The sequence below is a fragment of the Monodon monoceros genome, unplaced genomic scaffold (genome assembly GCF_005190385.1).
Source record: "Monodon monoceros isolate NGI ecotype Baffin Bay Population unplaced genomic scaffold, NGI_Narwhal_1 Super_Scaffold_20, whole genome shotgun sequence".
Taxonomy (NCBI): Eukaryota; Metazoa; Chordata; class Mammalia; order Artiodactyla; family Monodontidae; genus Monodon; species Monodon monoceros.
The window spans coordinates 4,004,895-4,025,816 of NW_021703777.1; positions in this window are offsets into that span (position 1 = coordinate 4,004,895).

Consider the following 20,922-nt stretch of genomic DNA (forward strand, 5'->3'; position numbering starts at 1 on the left):
CTTTAATTAAAATTAAGAAAAGAACAAACAGGAAATTCCCTGGTGGTCCAGTGGTTAGGGGTCCATGCTTCCACTGCAGGGGGCATGGGTTCCATCCCTGGTCAGGGAACTAAGATGCCACATGCTGTGCAGTGCAGCCAAAAATTAAATAAAATAAAAGTAAAAACGAAAAAACTTTATTCTTTAGAAATGTCTTTTCTACAATACCCTTTTTTTTTTTTTGCGGTACGCGGGCCTCTCACTGTCGTGGCCTCTCCCATTGTGGAGCACAGGCTCCGGACGCGCAGGCTCAGCGGCCATGGCTCACGGGCCCAGCCGCTCCGCGGCATGTGGGGTCTTCTCGGACCGGGGCACGAACCCGTGTCCCCTGCATCGGCAGGCGGACTCTCAACCACTGTGCCACCAGGGAAGCCCGTATACAATATCTTTTTTAAGACGTTCTGAAAATCCTCTGTACTTCCTGTGGTATCACTTCATTTCCTTCCTTATTGACATACAACTATGTAAAGTTGGGCATACAAATAGGAGTAAGATATTGTTTTTGCTCTACGCAAACTGGGAGATTTCAAACAAGTTGCTAAAATACTGTTCAATATAGAAAGAATGATGAAAACCTTGCCTTTTTCTGTGCCTACTCCATTTAAGCCTGTCACTGAAATTAGCATATGAATTTATGAGTACTATTTCCTTGATTCTTTAAGGTACAATTTGTATTATTTGAATTTACACCCTCAAGATGTAGCATTTGCCTATCACATAGTAACATGACCCATAAATATTAGTTACTTGGCCTAATCAACCTGCAATAAAATAAGTTTCTATCTTAAATATGATGAATACATATCTTGAAAGGAAAGGAGAAAAATATAGGAGAAGGTCAGTCTGTGCTGAAGGAATATTGTGTACAAAAGAGCAGTGGCTATAAGGAGTATTAACAAGTTAACACGGAAGAGATATAATCTGTTAAAAACCTAAAGTAATAGTAAGGATGGCTACTATTCCAACATATTTGGAATAAATTCAACCACAGAAAACTTCAGAATATTTTTTTGCAGTAAGCGGGCCTCTCACTGCTGTGGCCTCTCTCGTTGTGGAGCACAGGTTCTGGACGCGCAGGCTCGGCAGTCATGGCTCACGGGCCCAGCCACTCTGTGGCATGTGGGATCTTCCCGGACTGGGGCACGAACCTGCATCCCCTGCATCAGCAGGGGGCCTCCCAACCACTGCGCCACCAGGGAAGCCCCACTTTTCCTCCATTCTCAAAGCATTTAACACAATTTTCTATTTTTATTTTCTTTTTTGTCTCTTTTTTTCCCTTAACAGCTTTATTGAAACATCCCTGACATGAAAACTGTATATACATAAGGTGTACATAAGTGTATATGTTGTGAAAAGATCACCAGAATCAAGTTAATTAACATATCCATCAACTATACATAGTTACTGTTTTGAGCGCACGTGTGTGTGAGACATCACCATTTTCCTAAAGTATTATGCAATATATGTAATATGTCAAATGGCTCTTTTATGAATTGTTTCCTCTTGTTATTGTAGAGCAGTATTCTAAAAACATTATAAGAATTACTTTGCTAAGGCCAGAAAGTTGTTTTTTTTTTTCTTAGGGAGAGACAAATTAGAATATCAAACTAATTATGGTTTAGAAAATGTAGATAACGTGAAAGTTTTGATGTATAGTGGAGAATAACTAGAAGGTTGCCTGTGATCCATAGTGGGTGTTACAAAACATGAAATGGCAAAGAAAGAAAAACATCTTGGAATTAACAAAAGAAATCTTCCCCCACTTTTTATAAGGGTTTGCCATGATGGGTGAGAAGAGTCATTTGAAGGAATCTAGAGAAGATAGGATCATTCTCTGACAAATTTGGTCCTTTATGTGACATTTATGGGTATGGTGCTTAGTAAATGGCCAGTAAAATCTTATTATATTAGCTAGAGAGCCTCTACCTCCATGGCACCACCATATTCTAAGAGCTAGAGATATGGGGTCAGGTGTGGGCTACACAACAGCATGACATTCTCAGAAAACAGCATGGTGACTTCAAACCAGTTAGATTTACTAGAAAAAACTTTTCAAGGTGTAAAGAGTGAGAATATAAGCCTGAAACATAAGTCAGTTGCTTGATGCGTGTGCTATGGATGGGTGTGCTGTGGATCCATGTTATGTGGATGGGTGAGTTATAAGTGCATGTGCTGTGACAAGGAATTTTGTTTAAGTTGACACTTTAACACTGAGTAGAAATTTTTCAGGAAAGGAAGATAGAGACGGGCCACACAGAGAAGTTGCCATGAAGGAGACTACAGACAACAGAAATCTTTAGTTTCTCCCAGGAATTATATGGAGTACTATATAGCCAAAGATTAAAATGTCCCAAGAATTTAGGGCTTCTCTGGTGGTGCAGTGGTTGAGAGTCCGCCTGTCGACGTAGGGAACACGGGTTCCAGCCCCGGTCCGGGAGAATCCCACATGCCACGGAGCAGTTGGGCCCGTGAGCCATGGCCGCTGAGCCTGCGCGTCCGGAGCCTGTGCTCCGCAGCGGGAGAGGCCGCAGTGGTGAGGGGCCCGCGTACCGCAAAACAAACAAACAAACAAAAAGTATGTGTAGCTAAAAGTATTATAATTTTCTCTCAAGATACTTTTTCTTCTGTTTTAATTTTAAAGGAGCCATTCTTTGTATGTTTGACCTCCTGCTGTTTAAATAGGCTGGTTAATCAAAAATTTAAAACACAATACACACAATGAAAATAAATCTGTAATAAATCTTTGAACTTCATTCCATTTATGAAATGCTATCCATGCTGTAGTTTTTTCATAAAAAACAATATCAATATTCTGAAAATGAACATATTTTAGAGTTAGAGTTTGTTGTCATTTGGTTTATATATGAGAAATACATTTCACTTTAAGAACAAGTCACTAAAAACAATTCTAACATAATCTACAAAACAACTTATTTTTGCTGGATCAAGAAAAATGTCACATTTACTAATGACACTGCAATAATAATGTTAACCCTTCATTTGGCTGGTTGTACCCTGTGACCTAATAAAACTGTCTTTTCTCTCAGCTACTTAGGCTGCTGCTGTGTTGTAAGTGCCCCTGTGTCTTCTACACAAGCACTTTCTTTCCTGATGAAGTTTACCCAAGCTCAAATGTCCACTACTTCATTTCCAGAAAAAGAAATAACTTACTCTTATCGTTCAAACTTAAAACTTATCCTTAAATGCCAGGAGTTTTCACTGATTTAAATAATAATCAGATATGAGGTGTTAAATTTGGGTAAGAAAAAAGTCATCCACAATTTAATATGAATTAAATTACTATAATTTATAAGAATAACTCACTGAAATGCTTTTGATATGAAAATTTATTATCTTACAGTATTTATTTGCTGTCTCCTATACTATTCTTCTTTTGTTTAGTTTGATGATAATATATTGATTTAAATCTCATCTAAATTTACTTTTCCACTGGGCTGCCATAGCCTTGGGCTATTTTATTCTGTCCCATTAAGGTGTCATTCCACCCAGCATGCATCCCTTTGGCCAAGGAGTCACCATCCAACCCGCCGGCTCCCATACACCCAGCTCAAACCCATTCTCCCTCTGCTTAATTTTCCTGTTTCTATCAATGGCTATTCTCTTAACAATATTTGAACATTTTCTAGGTTGGAAAGCTTAACTGCATCCTTATACCCTTTTTCTTAATTGAAACATATCTTCCAAGGGCAATTTTTACTCCACCCTCCTTTGGAGTGGACATCTTTATTCAGTCCCCCATCACAAGACCTGGAGAGACTTGCTAGCCTTATGCTAGTTTCTTGATCCATGAACACGGCGTAAGGGAAAACTCTTCTGTTTCCCCTCTACTCTCAATGCTTCACTTCTGAAACCAGATGTGTGGATTCTCCCGCACATCAAGTCATTCTCTGATATCAGCTGGGTGTCCTATAACTTAACTCAATTCTGACATGATCTCCCTGGAGTTGGCATCAGATTCCACGGGTTAAGTCAGTCCCACATGACTGCCCCACTGCAGACACAAATCCAAGGTCCAGCTTGTCCCACGGGCTGCATGATCCCCTACTCTGGCTCAATAATTTGCTAGCATGACTCACAGGACTCAGGAAAACAACTGATTTATTAGATTACCAGTTTATTACATAAGGATACAGTTGAGGAGTGGCCAGATGGAGGAGATGCATAGAGCAAGGGTGTGGGGAGGGGTGTGAAGTTTCCATGCCCCCTCCAGATGTGCCATCTTCCCAGCACTTACATGTGTTCACCAGTCTGGAAGTTCTCTGAACCCCAATTTTGGGAGGTTTTATGATGGCTTCATTACATAGACATGGTTGATTAAATTGTTAGCCACTGGTGATTTAATTCAATCTCTAGCTCCTCCCTCCTCCCCAGGGGTTGGAGGTCAGGAGTAAGCCTGAAATTTCCAACCCTCTAATCACATGAATGGGCAACTAAGGCCCCTCCTTAGGGCCTTTCCAAAAGTCACCTCATTAATGTAAACTCAGGTGTGGCCTAAAGGGGCTTATAATGAATAAGAGAAAACTTAATTGAAATTCCAAGAGTTTTAGAAGTCCTGTGCTAGGAATGGGGACAAGGACCAAATACATATTTTTTATTATAAATCACAATGTCACAGGTGGTATATTTATCCATTTATTTAGGTCTTTGACTTCTCAGTAATGTTGAGCAGTTTTCAGCACTGATCTTGCACATCTTTTGTCAGATTTATTCCTCAGTATTTCACATTTTTGAATTTATTCTGAGTGGTATTGGTTCTTTATTTTAATTTCTGATTGTTGCTAATTTACAGAAATACTAATTATTTTTAAAATTAATCTTGTATCCTGAAACCTCATTAAATTCACTTAGCTTAAGTAGTTATTTTGATACATTCTGTAGATTTGCTACATAGATGATTATGTTGATTACAAATGGAGAGAAATTAGCTTCTTCCTTTCCAATTGGACAACATTCATTTCTTTGCCATTGCTTAATGCATTGTCATTAAGAATCAGGCAAGAATCTCCAATACAGTGTGAAATAGAAATGGTGAAAAAGCAAACACCTTGCCTCCCTCCCGCTCTCAGGAGAAAGGATTCAGTCTTTCACCTTTAAGTAGGATAATAGCTATAGATTTTTAGATGATGCCCTTTATCAGGTTGAGAATGTTCCCTTATATTATCAAAATTTTCTCCTTCAGCTGTTGACATTAACATGTAGTTTATCCTTTCAATTTTTTAAAATTGATGAAATGCATTGATTGATTCTTAAATGTTAAACCAACTTTGCATTTTTTGAGATAAGCCCTATTTGTAAATTGATCTGTATTTTTGTTTCTCATATGTGTTTGCCTAATTTTGAAATCAATAAAATATTGACCATAAAAATGATTTTGAGGCCTTCCCTGGTGGCGCAGTGGTTGAGAGTCCGCCTGCCGATGCAGGGGACACGGGTTCGTGCCCCGGTCCAGGAAGATCCCACATGCCGCGGAGCGGCTGGGCCCGTGAGCCACGGTCGCTGAGCCTGCACGTCCGGAGCCTGTGCTCCGCAACGGGAGAGGCCACAACAGTGAGAGGCCCGCGTACAGCAAAAAAAACAAACAAAAAAAAAGATTTTGAAATTATTCATCCCTCTGCAATTTTCTGTAAATGTTTAGGTAGAATTCCATTTCATTCTTCCTTAAATGTTTGCTAATATTTATCAGTGAAGCCATTATGGTGTGGCGTATTCTTTGTAGGAATGTTTTAACTATAGTTTTACTGCCTTTAAGAGATGTAAATTTTTGTTTCTTCTGCAAGTTTTGGAGCATTTGTCTTTTAAGGAACATGTCCATTTAAGTTTCTTAATATATTGGCATAAGGTTGTTCATAATAATCCCTTGTTCTTTTAATGCCTACACAATCTCTAATGATGTCACCTCTCATTGTAAATATTGGTCATTTGTGTCTCCCCTTTTTGTTCCTTGATTGGTCAGACTTGAGGTTTACCAATTTTATGGATTTTTTTTCATTTGGCTATTTTTATTTTCTAATTATTCAATTTCTCTTTGATATTTATTATTTTATATCTTTTGCTATATTGCTTGCTCTTTGTTTTCTAGTTGCTTAGTTTGGAAACTGAGGTCTTTGACTTGAGACTTTTCTTCTTTTCTAATGTAGGCTTTTATTCTATACCTATCCCTTTAAATTCTACTTTAGCTTCACACTATAAATTTTGATATGTTATATTTTCATTTTCATTCAGTTTAAAATATTCTGTAATTCTGCTATTGGTTTCTTTATTGACCCATGGACTATTTAGAAGTGTGATATTTAGTTCCTACCTATTTGAGGATTTTCTAGAGTCTTCACTGTTATTGATTTCTAATTTAAATATATTGTGATCAGAGACCATATTCTGCATAAATTTAATTTTTTTATATACATGGAGTTTTCTAATGGCTTAGAATATGATCGACCTTTAAGTGTCTCATGTGCAAACTGAAAGTAATGTGGATTGTGCTGTTGTTTAATGGGATATTCTAGAAATATCAATTAGGTCAAGTTGATTTCCAGTGGTGTTCATGTCTTCTATATACTTATGATACTCTGATAAATTTTATAGACTATTGTTCTTTCAATTATTGAGGGAGGGATGTTGAAATCTCTAACTATAACTGAATTTTACTATTTCTATTTGTGGTTCTATTGACTTTTTTCTTAATTAATCTTAAGATCCTCTTCTTAGGCACATAAACGATTAAGACTGTTATGTCCTTTTGATGCTTTGGCACAGTGATTATTATGCAAGACCTTCTTTGTACCGGATAATATTCTTTATTCTGAAATATAATGTTTCTATTACTAAAATAGTCTCTCTAGCCTTCTTTTGTTTAATGTTAGCGTGGCATAACTTTATCCATCCTTTCACTTCTAATCTACTTTTTCTCTATATTTATATGGGTTTATTAAAGAACATATAGTTGTGTCTTGCTTTATTATCTGGCAGTACTCATTCAGTGTGGTTCTTAAAATAATTTACAGTCTTATGATTATTGATATAATTGGTTACGAATTTACTGTTTTTCTATTCGTGTTCTGTATGTGTTTTATTTTTCCCATCTGTCCTTGGTTTCTTTTTTTTCTCTCTTTTTCTGCCTTGTTTTGGATTATTTTACTTATAATCTCTTTTATCTCCTTTGTTGGTTTATTAGCTTAACTATTTTTCATGCATGTTTTGTGTTTGATTTGGGATTTATGGTGTTCATTTTAACTTCCCACTGGCTGTTTTCCAGATATATTATCCATAATATGAAAACCTCACAATTGCATATTTTCATTTCTCCTCTCCTGCCCTCATTGCTATGGTTGTCATATATGTTACTTTCCATACATGATATACTCCCCACAAATATCTATTTTTTGCCTTAAAAAGTCAATTTTTATTTAAGAAGATTTAAGTAACAAAAAGCTATCTTTCATATTTGTATACATATTTACCATGCCCTTCATTTGTATTTGAAATCTAGTTGCCATCTGTTGTCAGACCCTTTCTGTCTTTCCTTTACCGTTTCTGTAGTGCAGTCTGCCGTTGGTGAATTTCAATTTCGTATGTCTAAAAAATGTTATTTATATTAAAATATACTTTGCTGGATGTAGAACACAACGTTAACAGTTTTGTTCTTTTTATAAAAAAGAGGAAAGCCAAAAATAAAAGACATTGCAGATGTCCCTCTGCAAGTGATGTCTCTTTTTTTTTTTAATTGGAGCACAATTGCTTCACAACCGTGTGCTATCTTCCACTTTACAACAAAGTGAATAAGCTATACATATACACACACGCCCATACCTCCTCCCTCTTGCGTCCACCCCCCATCCCACCCCTCCAGATGTCACAAAGCATCGAGCTGATTTCCCTGAGCCATGCGGCTGCTTCCCACTAGCTATCTATTTAAATTTGGTAGTGTACATATGTCCATGCCAGTCTCTCACTTCGTCCCAGTCCACCCCTCCCCCTCCCAGCCTCCCCAAGCCCACCCTCTACATCTAAGCCCCCATTCCTGTCCTGCCCCTAAGCTCTTCAGAACCACTCCTTTCTTTCTTTTTAGATTCCATATATATGTGTTAGCATACAGTATTTGTTTTTCTCTTTCTGAATTACTTCACTCTGTTTGACAGACTCTAGGTCCATCCACCTCACTACAGATAACTCAATTTTGTTTCTTTTTATGGCTGAGTAATATTCCATTGTATATATGTGCCACATCTTCTTTATCCATTCATCTGTTAATGGACACCTAGGTTGCTTCCATGTCCTGGTTATTGTAAATAGAGCTGCAATGAATACTGTGGTACCTCACTCTTTTGGAATTCAATTTTTCACCATCGGCAACAATGTTGACTGTAGGTTTGCCATATATGGCCTTTATTATGTTGAGGTAAGTTCCCTCTATGCCTACTTTCTGGAGGATTTTTATCATAATTCTGTATTGAATTTTGTCAAAAGCTTTTTCTGCATCGATTGAAATGATCATATGGTTTTTCTCCTTCAATTTGTTAATATGGTGTATCACATCAATTGATTTGTGTGTATTAAAGAATCCTTGTGTTCCTTGGATAAACCCCACTTGATCATAGTGTATGATCCATTTAATGTGCTGTTGGATTCTGTTTGCTAGTATTTTGTTGAGGATTTTTGCATCTATGTTCATCAGTGATATTAGCGTGTAGTTTTCTTTCTTTGTGACATCTTTGTCTGGTTTTGGTATCAGGGTGATGGTGGCCTCGTAGAATGAGTTTGGAAGTGTTCCTCTCTCTGCTATATTAAGGTAACTATCAATGTGTATGGTCCTGTTACCATTTTGCTAATTATTTTAGGTTTGTTATTGTAGGTCTTTTCCTTCTCTTGTATTTCCTGCCTAGAGAAGTTCCTTTAGCATTTGTTGTAAAGCTGGTTTGGTGGTGCTGAATTATCTTAGCTTTTGCTTGTCTGTAAAGTTTGTTGTAAAGTTTAATTTCTCCATCAAATCTGAATGAGATCCTTGCTGGGTAGAGTAATCGTGGTTGTAGGTTTTTCCCTTTCATCTCTTTAACTATGTCCCGCCACTCCATTCTGGCTTGCAGAGTTTCTGCTGTAAAATCAGCTGTTAACCTTGTGGGGATTCCCTTGTATGTTATTTGTTGTTTTTCCCTTGCTGCTTTTAATATTTTTTCTTTGTTTTTAATTTTTGATAGTTTGATTAATAAGTGTCTTGGCATGTTTCTCCTTGGATTTATCCTGCATGGGACTCTGCACTTCCTGGACTTGACTATTTCTTTTCCCATATTAGGGAAGTTTTCAACTATAATCTCTTCAAATATTTTCTCAGTCCCTTTGTTTTTCTCTTCTTCTTCTGGGACCCCTGTAATTCAAATATTGGCACATTTAGTGTTGTCCCAGAGGTCTCTGAGACTGTCCTCAATTCTTTTCATTCTTTTTTCTTTACTCTGCTCTGCAGTAGTTATTTCCACTATTTTATCTTCCAGGTAACTTCTCCATTCTTCTGCCTCAGTTATTCTGCTATTGGTTCCTTCTAGAGAATTTTTAATTTCATTTATTGTGTTGTTCATCATTGTTTGTTTGTTCTTTATTTCTTCTATGTCCTTGTTAAACATTTCTTGTATTTTCTCCATTCTATTTCCAAGATTTTGGATCATCTTTACTATCATTATTCTGATATCTTTTTCTGGTAGACTGCCTATTTCCTCTTCATTTGTTTGTTCTGGTAGGCTTTTACTTTGCTCCTTAAAAATTTTAAGATAAATACGGTCTAATGTGTTTAATAAAACCACTTGATTAATCTGCTCATAAATTGTGGCTTATAGCCCACCAAATGTTCATTCCAAATATGTGTCCTAGTACAGCAGGCTGTCCTGTTTTGTTTTGTTTTTCTCCATGAACCTAGAATATACCATCAATGATAAATGTTAAAAATATTATTTTTTCTAATAAGAACCTTAGATTCATATGAAAACAAGATTGAGATTGAGAATAAGATTTTTATCCAAGTTATTTTGTCTTAGGAAAATATCAGTTCACACATTCAGACTTGAGTAAATAGAATATTCAGAGGCACAGATCAGTGAGTTGTCACTTGAATGGCAAAGTTATGTAAGCTTTTTTCTTTGAGTTTAACAGAATCTTCAGAAATGAGTACTATCTTAGAAATGTCTGCTCAACAGATTTCATACGTAGGTATTGTCAGTTCAAAGTTACTTTCTGAATTTCCTTAGAATTTTAATATTTATCTATTCATTCTCTGCAGTACATTTTTTCTTTTTAAAATGTTTTTCTCTTTCTTGTTTACCCCTCATGTGCTTTCATATATTTTAGAGAATTCTATAATAAAAATTGTTTTAGTAATTAACATTTATTGAGCATTTGCTATACACCATTATGTGTGTATATACGTGTATATCTAATATGCTTATTTATTATTTATAACATCAAAGTGGATACTACTGTATTCAGACATTCATAAGTGAGAAAACTGAATTACAAAGAGACTAAGTATTTTCTAGCCCATTTTCCTGGCTATGTGACCATTATGTCACTTTATCAGTTCTACTTCGTTAATCTCTACTTTATCATGCTGAGTTTTCAAACTTGCAAACTACATTTCTAATTACAATTGCCTTCTTGTTACATTCTGCTTATAGGGGGTAGCAAAAGAAGGAAATTGCAAGGCAAACAAAAGGAAGAAGAGTCTTTCTTCTTCCTGTGTACTTGCTGTTCTTGTCACCGTCATCTCAACAATCACACTGCCCCAAAGTAACCGCAGTTAGTCCCAGCCTCCAGATCCTTTTTGTTCTCTGAGTCCCAGCATCACTGAAACCCCTCAGGTAACAACAGCACTAGAAGCACACCTCCTCCTAAGAGGTCTGTCTTCCTGTTCTGCAGGACCACTATTGACAGTCATTATGATAATCCCAACCTTTTTGCTTTATTCTCCAGATGTAAGTGTGACAGATTCTTCTTGCCATTGTTATTTGTGGCTTACCAAATTTTTGGGTTTGGTTTTGGTTTTTACTTATTCAGTTTATTCAGCACCTGTATAACCATTCCCTGCTAAATTCTGTCCTTTCAAATACCTAGTTTGGTTTCTGTTTTTCCTGCCAACTCCCTGACATAAACTCTCTTGACTCATTTCTTTGCAATGTTCGATCTCTTAATTTAGGTCCCTTGAGTGGTGAAAATGAAACTGAACCTTTTAATATTTTGAATAATTATTTGTATAAATTTAAAAAATCAATTGCTTCTCACATCCTAGGTGAAAATAACCCTTAACTAAGTAAAGCTATCATTTGCTCATGACTGCTCTGAGAGCTGACAGTGTTGAAGCCATCTCGAATGGAGAATCGGGAGGTAGCACAATGTCTTCATGCTCAGATTTTTGTGGTCCCTGGTCTCCCAGATTCTGAACCAACACTATGTGTGCCCAGAACCTGCCAAAATTTTTCAACTCTCTAACAGTCAAAATCAAAAGCATATCAGTATTTACATTTCTTTCACCAACAATCTTCTCTGCTACTCCATCCCATTTAAAATAATCAGAACCTGTATCCAAGACTCAAAAGAAAAGTAGGCATTACCAAGCATATTAATTCATACAAATAAAGAGCACGTGTTTATGTGTGTGTGTGTGCGTGTGTGTGTGAGGGCACACACGTAGTGGGAGGAATGGTGATTCTACATGCCTAGTAATCCTTAACCAGTCCAGCTGAACCACCCGACTTAACCACACTGCACAGAATTGTTTTGTCATTTCCTAGTCCTGAGATTTTTGAATAAATTACTTAAGCTCCATGGTCTCCCATTTCCTCATCTCTGAAATGGGGATTTAAAAAGTATTCAACTCAAGGATTATGGGAAATTAAGTGAGTTAATAAGTATAAAATTGTTAGAACTACATCGTCACATGGCAATTGTTAAATGACTACCCACTAGTTTTACTGCTATTATTCCTGCCATGTCCTAGACTGACGTGACCTGGAGAAATATGTACTAGAAAAAATAGTGTATTCTAAAACGTACATGTAGGAAATCTCCATAAGCCAGAAATAGTTTTCTCAGAAATATAGAAAGTACAAACTTATCAGACAATTTCTCTTGTATATAAATTGGTTTAGTAATTGTGTGGACCAAGCCTATGCACCACTGCTTCACACCTCTGGAGAAGAAAGCCTCTCAAATAAAGGGTAGTACGAAAACACTTTCTTTACTTCCCTGCCCCTCATGTCTCTCTTACCAAATGCTCTTGGAAGAAATGTGAAGGCAGATGTCAATGCATGTACAACTGTGATACTACCTGTAGAAAACAATTGCAGATTAAGTAAGGTTGCTATATTGTTTGTTTCATTTGGACACATTTCTCAACCCCATGAAGAGTATTTTTCTAGTTCTTTGGTAGGAAACTGAGTACTGCCCTCCATCTCTGGCTTCTACCTCCAACATGTATACTTTTGGCCACGCCTTTCCTGTCTTGGATTTCTCTGACACTGTTTTATACATGTAAACTGCCTTCTAATTTTGAAATCATTTTTATATACTTTATTTCAACATATCTTTCTTTCCCCCTTATGAGTAGTAGAGTTGAAGCCCAGAAGCTAAATGCCTGAAGGTCGTGGTTGAGCCAACTCTGAACTAGGTCTCCTGATCACTGGCCTAATGTATTTCCATTAATGTTTAGGTTAGAGTTATATGTTTTTCCTTTCCTAGAACAAGAATCCACAACTCTTGTTGGATTCACATATGGGTATGTGATAAAAAGATTGGTAACAACAGAATTGTAAATATTACAAGAAGCTGAGTTTGGGACAGTGAAGAGCATGGGGTCCATCACCAGCAGGTGTGGTGGACACATTTCATGTTTATTACATTATCTCTGTTCACCTGTAGGTGGGAAGGTTCCAAATATTTCAGGCTAAAGAGGGCATTGCATTTCTTCTCATCTTCTATGCTGTTCCTACTTAGCTGAGACCTCTCTGCGGATAAAAGGACTGAATACTTGGTTCAGAAGAAATCTTTCAGGATGTTGGAGAGACAGAGATTGGAGAAAATACACCACAGAACCTCAACTTTGCCAATCAGGTTTTAGTTGTATGATACTGAAATTATTTTTTGTCTGTTTTAATTTAACATATTTTCCACTAAAAATTATGAGAAATAGTTATCCGAATGTGCTACGTTTTCCTTGGAGTATCGCATGTTGCAGAGAAATATAAAATATGCAGCATTAGTCCATCCATATCTAGTCCTGGAACATCTTGGACTCTGATTCTCTCTTTTTCAGAAGGTTAGGGTTGCAACACAGCAGGCAGGATACAAAGAGGAAACGTCCCACAAGGAGTTAATCTGACTCCTCATTTATTATACAAAAAAGGTACGTGTAAAGAGGTGGAGAATCAACTTACATAAACAGTCTCACAAAGTGATGTATTCATAACCTCAGTACCTGCACTTTTAGGGAGCGTGAAATGTAACCGTCTCTGGAGATAATGTGCTTCTTCTTTTTCATACTGCAAATCAATGAGGGTGGTCCTAGAAATTTCTCTTTCTTTTTTCCTCTCTTCATCTCCTATTTTTCTTATTCCCTCTTCCCTCCCTCTCTCCACATATCTAAAGCTTTCTCTATAATTTAAAGCACTTTTTGCTCCACAAAATTTAATAATATTTTAATTGACAAAACAGCATGCTCTCAAGACAGAAAAATTTTACATGCTTACTTATTCCTTAAGAACAGCAACCAACCTCCTCAAAAGAAAAACAAGTAAACAACCCAGTGGTAGCAGGAAGTTCCAGGTATGCTATATTTCCTAAATGATACTTATGTTCTTGTTTACTAATTCCTAAATTTGCCTCAGTCCATCCCTGTTGAATCATCATTTCTAGCAACTTTACCATGAAAAACTTCTGCTCCTGTAAATATTAAAATCAAGGAAACTCCAAGAGCTAGTTTCTAAAAAAAAAAAAAAAAAGAAATGGTTCTGCTTTATTCTGTTGTGTTTTCTTGTACTTTTTAAACGAAACTCAATTTATCAATTCAAGAGAGGGTAGAACATAAAAGTAAAGGATGTTGCCATAAAAGGTGGACATATATCCTCTATAACAGCTTCTGGGGCCGATCTGCATAGCAAGTTCTTGGTTGTTTATTCAGTGTGAAAGCTAATAAATCTATTTGTGAGAACTCCTAAAAGGCAATCATTTTCAGAAGAGTGAATCCTGGCAAAAGCTATTGTTTTTTCAAATCCAAATGACAGAAGCTTTAATATGACAACATTTGCAGTTCTGGGGGCACAGTACATTTTGGAATCATAGAAGTAGCAACACATTTTGTGTAGCAAAACATACTGTGTTTAAATCTGTCCTACTGAAATGTGCTGCTCATGGTTATACACACTATATTAAGAAGAGGAAGGATGACAAATTATAAACCAACACAGATCTAGTCATTTTGCAAGAAAATCTTTATTTTCTTTACTTATTTTTTCTTTTTATCCATCTGTTTTGGTTTCACACACCCTCCAAATTCAGTTAGAAAATCTGTCTCTCAAGAGCTTTCTCACACTGTGTTTATCTTTAGGAGGTATGCTTTAGATTTTCCAATAACACTCTTCAACTTTATTGAAAGTATCAAATAAAATATAATTATTATTAAATTCAAGAATTAAAATAAACATTGTATTTTTTTGCTACTTGTGAAGTGTAATGATTCATGATGCCTAGAAAGGTGAAATTCATTTCTCATTTAATTTACTTCTCAAATGTCTTCTGTTTGTCACTGGGGTACTGGGCAACGAACACTGTGGAAAATGAAAAGTTGATTGTCTTTGCCCTGAAGCTTACAATCTTAGAATAAAAGCTTGAGACAGGCAGAGTCAAAATAGGAAACCTGTAGCAAAGTGAAGTAAACATTGTTAGAGGTAAGGCAATAGGGAGGGAAAACAATATACTGTGAACTTGGAAGTAGAGACAATATTTATTTAAGAACTGCCAGTCTCTCTGGCTGCATGCTGCAAGCTGGCCCCTGTTATAGTGGGCTTAGGTTTGTTTTGTTTGTTTCTTTCTTTCTTTTACATTTATAGAGATACTTCTGGTTTGGACTCTCTTGATTACTGCCTCAATCCATACTTCAGAGAATTGCCAGGAAAACACCAAGTTTTTGAAGGAATTTCTGCACACACTGTAATCTGACTCCCTTTTTTCTGTCACATGTCACATTTAATCTAAACCTGTCAATCAGTCTTTTAAAGTTCCCTATTAAGTGAATCCAACATTCTTCTTTTTTCTTTCTTTTAATTGTCACACAAAATGAAGTTTTTATTTGTAGCAAATAAGGAGAACACGGGGAATCATTTCCTAAAGCCGTGGCTCCCCAGCAAGAAAGGTTAGGTCTTTTATTAGGGCAGCAGATGAATATTCAAGCAGGAAGGTTTTGTCAGTACAAATAAAGGCAGACATAATCTTGTTCACGCAGTTTTGGAACATGCTTCTTCATACATTGCATGTTACGTTAATGGGGCTTAAGCTTCACCTGGGGAGGAGCTCTTAGCACTGAAATTAAGCAAAGGTAACTTCCGGGACACTGGTTTGTCTGAATAGGCTCCAGTCTTGTGGTAGAGTGTAAGGCTCAAACCAGTTGCAGGGTGCTCTTGATGATGTATCTTCTTGGAGCTGTCCATATCATGAAAAGAAACAACTCAAAAAACAACACCAGGGACTTTCTGCACTGGTGCTACCTAGGAACACAATGGCCTCTCCTGATCTTATTTTTTGCATGAGCTACTCAAGGCCAGGGTCTGACTGATGACACTTTCCCTTCGAAATAGACTTGTGAGAACACAATGAGAATCTACCTTCACTGAAGCACTTTTTTTTAGGAGAATTGGGATTTCTCATGACTGATGGATTTTCACAAGGAGTCCTCAAGTAGAGAGATCTTTACTCATTTCAAAGAGTAAAAGAAAATGTGTCCAAGCAATGAGCAATCCAGAGCGTTACTGCCCAGTGAAATCCTGAGGCCCTCGAGTCCTAACTTTGCTTTTCCCAGCTAAGGACACTGCTGTTCAGGAGCTGGTCATTACTTAAAGCGTCCACCTGAAATTGTGTACAAGCCCATGTGTCCCTTTTTACTTTGAAGTAGACAGCTTTTGCTTTAGTCTCCAAGCTTCTCTTGAGTCTCTAAAGGCTGCTCTAGAGCTAATGATTAGGACTGTGAAGATGTAGAAACAAAGAATATCTGTTGGGCTGGGAAACTGGTAATGACTTAGACTATAAATCTACAGGATAGCAGAATCACCAAACTCCCAGTTCCCTGAAAGATATAGAAGAAGGCCTGACACACATCCCTAAGTTGTTTTTACAGGAAGTAGATCCACCAGATGAAAACTGCTGAGCACAAGAACATAGACCCTAGACTGGTTGAAACCAGAAGGTTAATGAAGCATGAAACTTCACCTTGATGCCAACCAATCCGAGAATTGTCCAGGAGCTGACCACACCCTGCTCCTTGAACACTATAAAACTCCTCACTACCCCCTCCAGGGTGGGTCACTGTCTTGTGGGCATTAGCCCCCTGTGGCCCCCTTTGCCCAGCAAAGCAACAAAAGCTACTTTTCTTCTTTACACATCCTGCAGCCCCCTCCCTCACCCTGCCTTTAAAACCCCTTCACTGAAAGCCATAGTGGAGTTGGGGGTCTTTTGAGCATGAGCTGCCCATTCTCCTTGCTTGGCACCTGCAATAAATGCTGTACTTTCCTTCACCACAACCCAGTGTCAGTAGATTGGCTTTATTGCACACGGGTGAGCAGACCCAAGTTTAGTTCTGTAACACACACTCCCAAGCAGATATCAGGTCAGATTCCTGTGCCTCACTTTCTTGATCTGGGGTGCTCAGATTTCTCTGCTCCATCTGTTCAAATCCTAACTATCAGTGGGGTCCAGATCCACCTCTTCCACCAACTTGCTACTATGTTCTTTTACAGACCTCAGTTACTAGATTATACAAATTTTGCCTCTTAGATGCTCAGCTCCTGTTTCTGTTGTTCTCTCAGTTGGAAAATGTGCTGCTTGAGGAAATCTATGATGTATTACTTGCCCACATCTTTCAAAATGCCCTGAATAGAATAAGTCTTTGCTGTATTCTCAAAGCCAATCCTGTGTGATTAAATGACAAATGAGCACACTGTGTTTCTTAGACAAGTTCTTCCATCAATAAATATATTAAATATAATGATGGGTTAATAAAAGTAAGTGTGATTTAATCTACCTTAAACCTTAAAAAAAGTAGTCAGAATATAACATCTGACTCTAAGATAGATTTCCACTGTAATGTTTTTCCTAATTTTTCTCCACTCAATTCCATCCTAATTAATGTGAAGAGAAGAATGGGGTTCCTCTCTAATAATTTTCATTTGAAATAATACAAGTGAAAATAGCACGTTTTCTCTTGAATACAAGCAGACACACGTACACACATATTGAATTCAGCTAAAATATTTTAATGATTAACAGGCTCTTATTGGGTTATAGTTAGAACAGCAATTTATCAAGCTCAGCAAACCTCTTCTCTTTGTAAGTGACTCTCATATGCAGACAGATGATGGTATTTATTTTCTATGAACTTAAATGATTTAAGATAGTACTTAAGTTGATTTTGGCTTAAATTCAGTAATATTATTTGGTAAATAATACAATATAGATTAATGAAAGTTTTCCTGGAGTAATTCTACTACTATAGCTAATGTTGTTTCAGAAATTAATACTATTTTGCAATATGAAAGGAACAGTCACTGTTTCCCTAGGTACGTCTAGAGCAGAAAATGTTGTAAAACAGAGTTAAGATTCAAACCTTGATCTCTCTGCCTTCTAATATCATTTTTCCACTTTGCAATCTACCTTTCTGTTTTTATGTGCTCAAAGTGGTGAAGTCATAATAAAAAGTATCTCATGGATGTTGAGGAAGTTCTTACATAAAATAAAATTACCCATAAGCATTTGTTAGGTTATTTTTTTCTTACAGTGAACCTATGTTAAGTAATGAAAAATATTATTTATCTTTCCCTAACTCATAAGAATTATTCTTATCTCAAATATATTTCTACAGCAATTCTCACATTTCACTTAGAATACAATTCACATTCATTAGCTGTCATTTTTATACAACATTTCTATTGCCATCCTCAAAGGCACCCTCCACTGGACTCAAATTTCTTGCAGCTTTAAAAATGTGACCTGATCTTTCTCATCAGTCTTGTCACTCTTTTCCCTTCTCTGTGCCTGGGATTCTTCCCATTTTCCCCCTGATTGCTAGCTTCAAAGCTCTGCTCAAGAGCTGCCTCTATTTGCAGATGTCATGATGTACTCCTTTGCTCAGTCTAGCCTCTATCTCCTTCTCCTGGCGTCTTGAGGTCCCTGAGTACCCTCTGACACTGCACATAGTGGGCTATGATGTGGGTCATACAAAGAGGATGGCCTTAGTCATCTCTGTGGATTAGAGATCAGAGTCAGTGGCATAGCAATACTGGGTCCTCAGAAAAAACTTTGCTGCTACTGCTGAATATAAGTTATGTTGACTTTTTGAAGAAGAACAAAAAAAGTTTCAGAAGCTTCAATTTTCAGATATAGGAGGTTTAGCAGTTATCATTTGAGTTAATTATAATAGAGATGTGTGGACATTTGTGCTTTCCCAGGACTGACAGCCTCAAAGAAGGTGCTTAGGGAATGGCAGAGGGACACCAAGGAGTCTAGGCAAAGACTTAATATCTGTCCTGTTCCAGTGCTTTTTACATAGTTCTAAAAGCACATAGAGTTCTGCACATGTACATAGGCAAATGCAATGCCTACAGAAAACTTGTAGAATTTTTACGGCTAACTTAGTAGTTATAAGATTAATGATTAGTAATATAAAGTATAAGTAAATATCATTATGAAGATTAAAGGTTGAAAAGTCAGGACTTGGAAAAAATTTCTCCAATCAGAACACTTTATAATAGAAAAGGAAAATTCATTTCAATGAAAAATACTTTCATAACATTACTGGTGGCTAGAGGGAAATAACTGGAACAAGATTTATCAACATTCCCTCTTTTCTACCTACTACTTTGCCTCTCCACTCATCCAACATTTTAATAACTGAAGAAGTTTCTGTCTATACCAAGATTCAACCTCACAGCTCAACTAACTTATCAAAACCAAAGTTACTTTCTGTAGCTGTAACTAGTGTCTCCTACTTGGAAGGTAGAGATGGTCTCAAGTCTACTTGTGTTTATTGCAGTCAGTCCATGTTATTTTTCAAACATTCTTTAATGTTTCGATGGCCAACTTTACCCTCTAGTTTTCATTTCTTCTTGAAGGGTATTAACACCATTTATATGGAATATTTATATTAGGAAAATTAATTTTTATTTTACATTTATATAAAATATTATTGAGATCTTGCTTAAAGTTACATATTCTATGCTTATGGATTATTTTTATGGGTGAAGCCACTAGGACCCTCTTCCTGATCCTCACATTCTGTTGATGATTTCAATGGCTACTTTACCAAGGAAATTGAAGCATTAAAAGAAAAGTTTCAGAGAATTCCCCGGTGGTCCAGTGGTTAGGACTCTGTGTTTCCCCTGCAGGGGGCATGGGTTCAATCCCTGGTTGGGGACTAAGATCCTGCATGCCAAGTGGCGTGGTCAAAAATAATAATATTAATAATAATAATAAAATAAAAGTCGTTTGTAAAAAAAAGAAGACGACGAAAACTTTCAGGTTCCCACCACACTCTCCTGCATCTGCCAACATACTCCACCTTCCTCCCATATCTAGTTCCTTCCACTGTGTTCTAGATCCTATTTCTTCTCATCTTTTCAAGCATATCCTTCTAGCATTTTCCTTTGTCTCTTCTAATTGAAATTAAAAAAAAATGACTAGATCATTCTACTCAGCTACCATAATGATGTTATTTCTCTCTTTTTTTAAACATCTTTATTGGGGTATAATTGTTTTACAATGGTGTGTTAGTTTCTGCTGTATAACAAAGTAAATCAGCTATACATATACATATATCCTCATATCTCCTCCCTCTCGGGTCTCCCTCCCACCCTCCCTATCCCGCCCCTCTAGGTGGTCACAAAGCACCGAGCTGATCTCCCTGTGCTATGTGGCTTTTGCCAATACTAGCCACTACCCCAATTCATTACATGCATATCTTTGAAAGATATGCTGACTCCAATATTTCTCTTCTCATCTCTCTTAATCCCAAATTAATCAGGCCTTGAAAGTCACCTCTGCACCAAAATTGTTCTCAAGATGAACAATATCATCCACGTTGATAAATCCTACTCTCAGTTCTCAATAAAATATCTTACATAACATTTTAGCAAAGTTGGACATAATAACACCATTGATAGCCATTCTTCACATAGTTTACAGAATACTATATTACATTATTTTCAACTAATTCACTTCTTTTTTTCTGGTTCCTTCTATTCTCTCAAGACTGCTTGTTAATTCTTGTCCTCTTCTTTCCTTATTTATAATTAATCTCTTGATCTCATTGGTTCCATGATTTTAAATCTGGCAAAAGCTAACAATTTACAAATTTATACCTCTAGCTCATATATCAAATAAACATCTCAAACTCAACAAATCTGAAATTTAACTCCTAAGTTTTTTCTTCCATGCTTGTTCTACCGTAGTGTCAGAGTAGAGTGTTCCCAATTTCTGTTGAAGATAAACCCTCTCAGTTGCTCAATTACAAAAATCCTAAATTCATCTTTTCTCTCACCTACCACATCCATCAAGAAATCTCACCATTTATGAATGGACAATATATATATATATATATATATATATATATATATATATATATATATA